The 7042-nt window shown below is 33.4% G+C and overlaps 2 long non-coding RNA genes across 2 annotated transcripts; one reads left to right on the forward strand and one right to left on the reverse strand.

Moving 5' to 3' along the window:
- Positions 1–524: 524 nt before the first annotated feature.
- On the reverse strand, positions 525–2367 carry LOC134674502 (uncharacterized). The gene is made up of 2 exons (XR_010099619.1): positions 2251–2367; positions 525–663 (listed from the first exon to the last, which is right to left on the reverse strand). It is a non-coding gene; the product is annotated as an uncharacterized LOC134674502 (long non-coding RNA).
- A 579-nt stretch (positions 2368–2946) lies between these two features.
- On the forward strand, positions 2947–3969 carry LOC134674499 (uncharacterized). The gene is made up of 2 exons (XR_010099616.1): positions 2947–3055; positions 3851–3969. It is a non-coding gene; the product is annotated as an uncharacterized LOC134674499 (long non-coding RNA).
- The last annotated feature ends 3073 nt before the right edge of the window (positions 3970–7042 follow it).

The raw sequence follows: 7042 nt of genomic DNA on the forward strand, positions 1-7042 counted from the left end.
ATCGAAGAAACATTTATAAACCATAAACTTGTAATTATTTAAAAATCTATGAATGCAGTTTAAATTAAAATAATGTCTTCTTTCAGTAAAATGTTTCATCTACAATATTCAGGGTACTTTCCCTCCATGTGGCATAGCCGTGGGACGCCCTGTATAATCTCTGCGTTTTTAACCTCACACAACGTCACATTTTCCCATATTTATCCCATGATTTATAGAAAAATCAACTGTTTCTGGAGGGCTAGAAAATTAAAGATATCATAAGCTCCAGATATACAGGATGGCCCATTTAGATCGGTCAGTATAGGAAAATCTGAATCTATAAGACCGTCGTATATCTTTTCTTAGGAACCATGTCATCGATTTTAGTAACAAGAAATCCAGCATTCATACATTTAAAAAAAATGTGTACTCAGCTCGGGAATCGAACTAAGGTCTTCAATGGTGTCGTAGCTTGTTTTGTACAATTCATCCTTAACGTAACCCCACTAGAAACAGCCTAGTGTTGTTAAATTTTAAAAAAATTTAAGAAAAACGAAGTAAATTTTTTTAATGTATGAATGCAGTTTTTCTTGTAACTAAAATCGATGACATGGTTCGAGAGATCATCGTAAGTCTTATAGTTTCGGATTTTCCCATACGGACCGATCTAAATGGGCCACCCTGTGTACATCAGTGTTGGGCAAAAAGTAATTGAATTACTAATTAACAATTGCAATTACAAAATGTAATTCCAACAAATAATTTCCATTACATGTGGAAAGTAATTAAAATTTTAATTACTAATTACAATTGCAAAATGTAATTAGTAATTAAATTATTAATTACATTTTGTAATTAAAATTTGTAATTTAATTACTTTTTTGAATTACAGTTACTTTTATAGAATGCAAGTTTTTGATCATCTTTATTTCCAAAATCAGATGAACATTTTGAATGGTTTTAAATTTGACTAAGCAACATTGTCAATGTTAACTTTGGTTGGACTGTAGCAAAGGGAGGGCTGGGACTTAGAATTTTTTTCTGATTAAGTGGTGTCATTAATAATTAAGATACTATTTTTAAATGATTGTAATGTGTAGATCACGTCAAAATAAGCATCTTTTACTGAAAAAACTTTTCTCTAAAATAAAAAATGGCTGAGTTAGACGCCTCCAAAGATTGATGTTTTTAAAGGGAGCTGGGACTTAGAAAATTTTCATCGCGAGTGGTGTCATTAAATAAATAATAAATAAATAAATAAATAAATATTATAGGACATTCTTACACATATTGACTAAGTCCTACAGTAAGCTCAAGAAGGCTTGTGTTGTGGGTACTCAGACAACGATATACATTATGACATATATTTTAAATGATTGTAACGTATAGAACACGTTAAAATAGGCTACTTTTACTTGAAAAACTTTTTTCTAAAATTGAAAATAGCGGACTGTAACAAAGGGGGGCCGTTTCTGGGACTTGGAATTTTTTTTGAGAAAATGAAAAAAACAGGGGTTTTAAAACAGTTCTTAATAAAGTTTTAGAAAAAAGTTTTTCAAGTAAAAGTAGCTTATTTTGACGTGTTCCATAAGTTACAATCATTTAAAATATATGTCATAATGACACTACTCGCGATGAAAATTTTCTAAGTCCCAGCTCCCTTTAAAAACATCATTCTTTGGAGGCGTCTAACTCAGCCATTTTTTATTTTAGAGAAAAGTTTTTTCAGTAAAAGATGCTTATTTTGACGTGATCTACACATTACAATCATTTAAAAATAGTGTCATAATGACACCACTTTGTCAAAAAAAATTCTAAGTCCCAGCCCCCCTTTGCTACAGTCCAACCCGAAAGGCACCTTAGGTTGGCGCTTACGTCATTATTAGCGGCGCCCCAATACTAATGCGGTGCTACGCGACGTAAGCGCCGACCGCCATATTCAACGTGGTTTGTCACATAGTACCCTGTAAAGGTATGATTCCAGGGACAAAAAATATGTTATAACGTTATCCAGCGTATAATGGAATTCATAAAAGTTTTTCTTTATAATTACTCCAAGTAAATTTGTTCATATTTGCATATTATTAAAAAGGTAAATGAAAAGTAATTGAGTAATTTAATTACTAATTAATGTAATTACAATTGCAAATTACACAGAAAATTTAATTACATGTAATTAAATTTTATGTAATTCAATTACATTGTAATTCAATTACATGTAATTCAATTAGTAATTAAATTACACGAGTAATTAATTACGCCCAACACTGGTGTACATATTTATTATGTTCGTGATAGGGGCTCCAGTAGATAAGTGTTTAAAAAAAGAACAAATTGTTTCATAATTATACTGAAATTTTATGGACATATTAGTAACTTCTGAAGAAATGAAACAACCAAATAACCGACTTCATGTAGTTAAGACGTTAACAATAACACATCGCGAATGTATTTTTGAAGAAAAACAAGTATGAATGGATAATCAAGTTCAATTTTTTTAAATAATTTAGACAAATAACTTAGCAAAATATGTCAGAGTTAAAAAAAAAACTTTATTTATGTAATTTAGTGTAATGTACCTAAACTAAACAAAACAATACAACTTTGGTCTCTGAGAATTGTATCCAAGAATCCTTAATGTAAACTCTGCAGAAAAGCCAATTAAGAAGATTTATACAGAAGAGAGGAGTATGAAGAGGAACTCAAAAAAAGTCAAAAGTTATAACTCTTTTCAAGTTAAATATTATATACTTGGTCAAGCAGATCTTGTCAGTAGACAAAGGCGGCAAATTTGAAAAATGTAGGCGCGACGGGATATATCGTCCCATAGAAAATTTGAATTTCGCGCCTTTTTCTACTGACAAGATTTGCTTGACCATCTCATCTATATACTCTGGCAAATCTAATACTTTGTCAGTACAAAAAGGTTGTCCTCGCATAGAGAATTTGAATTTGGTGCTTTTTCTACTGACAATTAAAGTTGTCAGAGTAAGGCAGAGTAGATGTATGTTTGTATAAAAATATGCGAAACGCAATCTTCAGAATAAAGTATTGTATAAGACATCTGAGATCTGTAAGTATCTTCGAGCAACACCGGCTTCCGACACGTCGGAAGGGAGGGGCCCAAGCGATATCTCACCGTACAAATCATTCTGCCATTTTTCGCGGGGGGAAGGTGCACACAGTCGCACTTCTCACACACTTACATACAAAATCCAATCAAAGGCCCTACCGCGAACCACGTTCGACGTGTTGCCTCTCTATGGCACTTGTAAATTCATACGTAAGTGTGACAGGGAGGCAACACGTCGAACGTGGTTTGCGGTAGGCCCTCTGTAATGACGACACAAATACATAGAAAATGACATACGTCAAAGACAAATCTGGCAAACCTCGATCTCTTTTTATGTACGGACGAGTGACTAGTGTCACAACACGTACACTAACACATTTTCTTTGAAGTATGTCATTGTATTCTGAGAGATGAGAAGTCGGATTTGTCGCTCGACCGATCCGCAATTAGTACTGAGCGAGTAAAATCGATAAATCCAACAATTACTTGAGACTAAAATATAATAATTGTATTTAAATGTAATTAAACGTATGATATGTAAAAAAAATATTACATGTGAAATGTAACACTTTCTTTTTGTAAATTTGATGTCCCCGACCTCTTGTTATAACAAAAAACCGAGCAAACAGGCATTTTTGTGCAGCAGTGTTCACGCGCGCGTCTGGACTCAGTCTAGTGAAAAATCCAAGTGCAACTAGTTTTATTACCCGCGCTAGATTTTATTGACGCGCTAATCTTGTACCTCGGCAGAGGGGAAATAGTGCGAATGCCGCCTCCCTTCCGTGTTGCTCGAAGGTAAGTATTGTATCGTAATTATCTGAAATGGCTTTTCTGTTGATTTACTTTCTGAAACGTGGAAAAGGAAATGTAAGATCGTTAATAGTTAATAAGTATATAAAGTGCTTGACAAGATAGCTAAGGGTTTTATGCTTGTTTCACTCTGTTGATAATTTTTAACCGACGATCTAGTTCTAAAATCAAAATACTGATACATTTTTTAGTCAAATGAGCAGAAAGATAAGGGATTTAAAGTGAAATTGTAATATTTAACTATATTGCCTTTTCATTCTAACCTCCTGAGATCCAGAAGCAGTTGTTACAAAAATTGGAACTATTTTTTTTTACCGTAAAAAAGTTCAGAATATACTGTGGAATATGTACAAAAAGTACGCGGGGTCTTAGGATGCTAAGATAAATTTTTAGTGCTCTTGCAGAACAGACCGCGAGTACCTACCAATATAATAGACAGTATTTAGGTAATTCGCGCGGAAATCTGATAAATTCATAATTAAAATACCTAAAGAATTACTTTTTGCATTGCGCATTGTGACTATTTGGTCTAGAATCTAGATCGTCGAAGTGAAATTAGGCTTTGCATTCGACATGGTCGCAACGTGTACGGGGGCAATATTTAAAGACAATTGGGATGTGTTATGGGGTTTTGTACACTCGGATAATAAGTTATTTTTTAGATATAAATGTAGAAGTCAGTTGAAGAAAATACAGTATGTATCAGAACGAAAGGCAAAGAAAGAGGCCCATTAATGTTTAGGTCATACTGAGCAATTTTTACTATGGGACCAACCCCGAAATCGCGAAAAAAAATTGTCTCTCCCATAGGAAATTTCAACATCACCAGCCAAATGTAGTATGAAACATCCAATTTTTTTCTGCGTTTTCGGCGTTGGTCCCATAGTAAATGTTGCTCAGTATGACCTAAACACTAATGGGTCTCTTTCTTTACCTTTCGTTCTGATACATACTGTATAGTATTCATATTATGCAACATACAGTCCGTTTTTTTTAGCATTCGAAAGAACTTCGCAGAAGTAAGCTTGTGGTTCCAAATCCGGCACTATTAGCGGTAATAATTTGAAGTAAATTATATGTATTGACCATGCTTCATTAGATAATTCAATAATTATTAACAATTAAAGAGCCTGATAAAAACTGCACGCTTGCTTCTGTGGAGTTCTTTCTAATGCTAAAAAAAACGAACTATAGTGAACCAGACTTGTCCTTTACTTCACAATTTTAGAGATTATATTTTTCACTTTAAAATTAGTGTTTTTAAGTCTATGATTTTTAGTGATTGAAAATGGAGACCTAGGCTCTCTAAAACTAGTCGCGCGAATGAATAAAAAATACAGCTGAAAAATAGTTTATTTAACACATTTTTTATTGAAATATGATGTACCTACGGGGATTTACTTTTATTAACCTATATATATACAAATTCCAATTGTCTTTAATATTGATTTGTTATCACTTTTTACTGTTTACAGAATGTCAATGATGTGTTTAAATTTGTAGCTGGACGTAAATTTTCGCTAAATGTAAACACAAATGTTACAAATATGTTACGGTATTAAATAAAATGAGAAAATCACTGGGTCCAGATATAAATTAATTTCACATTTCTTGCTTCATAATACGACAGAGTATGGGACATTGACAGCAACTAAATTTTTGACTGTTTTTGTAATGATCACTGTCTATATGGTACTAGACTCTATCACACTACTCAAAATTAAAAGGAGACTAACGCAAAATTTTAAGCTGCAGTATATTTTCAGAGTAATTGAGACATATGTTCCGTTGCAATTTTCTCGCGACGCCTCGTATCTTTTGATTCCTTCTAAATTCCTGGGACGGGACATAAAAATACAAGGTATTCATTTACTAACTACGAGTATTAGGGGTCATCCATTAATTACATCACACGTTTAGGGGGAGGGAGGGGGTCAAGAAAATGTGACATATTGTGACATGGGGGAGGGGGAAGACACAAACTTTGTGACGTCACTTTAACGTCATGAGTAACCGAAAATTTATTTAAATTATTTTATTCGCTGTACATTTAATTAACAAGTTTTTAAAACGATAATCGTTTTTCTGGGTTTAATCTTTCCTAAGCAGTTTTGGATTATAAAATTACTAATGTTTATATCGTCAAAAATATTTTGATAAAATATTAATAATACTTAGGTACTTACTTAATTCGATTTGGCGATTTTGTAGAAAAAATGTGACGTCACACTAAGGGGGAGGGGTTTGCCAAATGTGACCAAGTGTGACAAGGAGGGGGGGAGGGGTCAAAAAACCTAGAAATTCGTGTGACGTAATTAATGGATGACCCCTTATCAAGGGAGCCTAGATTTAGTTTGATTAGTTGTAACCGGCTAGCTAGTGCGGTAAAAGAAAACCAGGTTCTTTACAGTAAACAATATAATATGAAAATATGTACAATAAAATAAACTAATTTCTGTCAGTACTTGAACCTAAACCAAATAAATATCGTCACTGGCCTTAACGTTGTTGAATCCCATGCATTCTTAGTCGAACCGTACGATCAACTGTGGCTGCGGGTGCAGGAATCAGCTTTAGCAATGTAGGCTCCACGCAGCAAGGTCCACAGAGAGGAAAGCTTCAGCAGCAATTATTCAAATAATAAGCAGCAACAGTAGTAGCTCTTCAATTTAAAAGTAGAAGAAAGGGCTGGAACAATCGTACGTTCTTAGACTTGTAGTCGAAACCTAACCCAAGCCTTATTCCGTTACAAGAACCAGTGACGTGCATTACGTACAAATAAGACTTGGATTAGGTTTAATTTCAACATAAACCTAAACTTAATGCTATATATACAATTATACAAACTTTACCTGCATTAGTGGCAGCCCTAGTATTAAACTTTATCACTAATTATAATCATACAGTCGCATTAAAATAATAATTACAGAATTGTGCCATATCTGACAACATTTCCAAAGGAAAATTTTACGAAGAAAAACAAAAGACGGCGATACCCTTAGTTTTTTTATTTACAACCGGCCAGTGTGCGCGGTGACTGTACATGCAGGTTTGCCATGTTACATAGTACTTTTGTAATTGTTGTAGGTAAATAATTTCGTTATAATTTTCTAGTTCATTATATCAGGATAAAGTATCTTATTTAAAAGTATTCGAGAAAGATATTTTAATAAAAAT

Source organism: Cydia fagiglandana, chromosome 20 (genome assembly GCF_963556715.1).
Source record: "Cydia fagiglandana chromosome 20, ilCydFagi1.1, whole genome shotgun sequence".
Classification (NCBI taxonomy): Eukaryota; Metazoa; Arthropoda; class Insecta; order Lepidoptera; family Tortricidae; genus Cydia; species Cydia fagiglandana.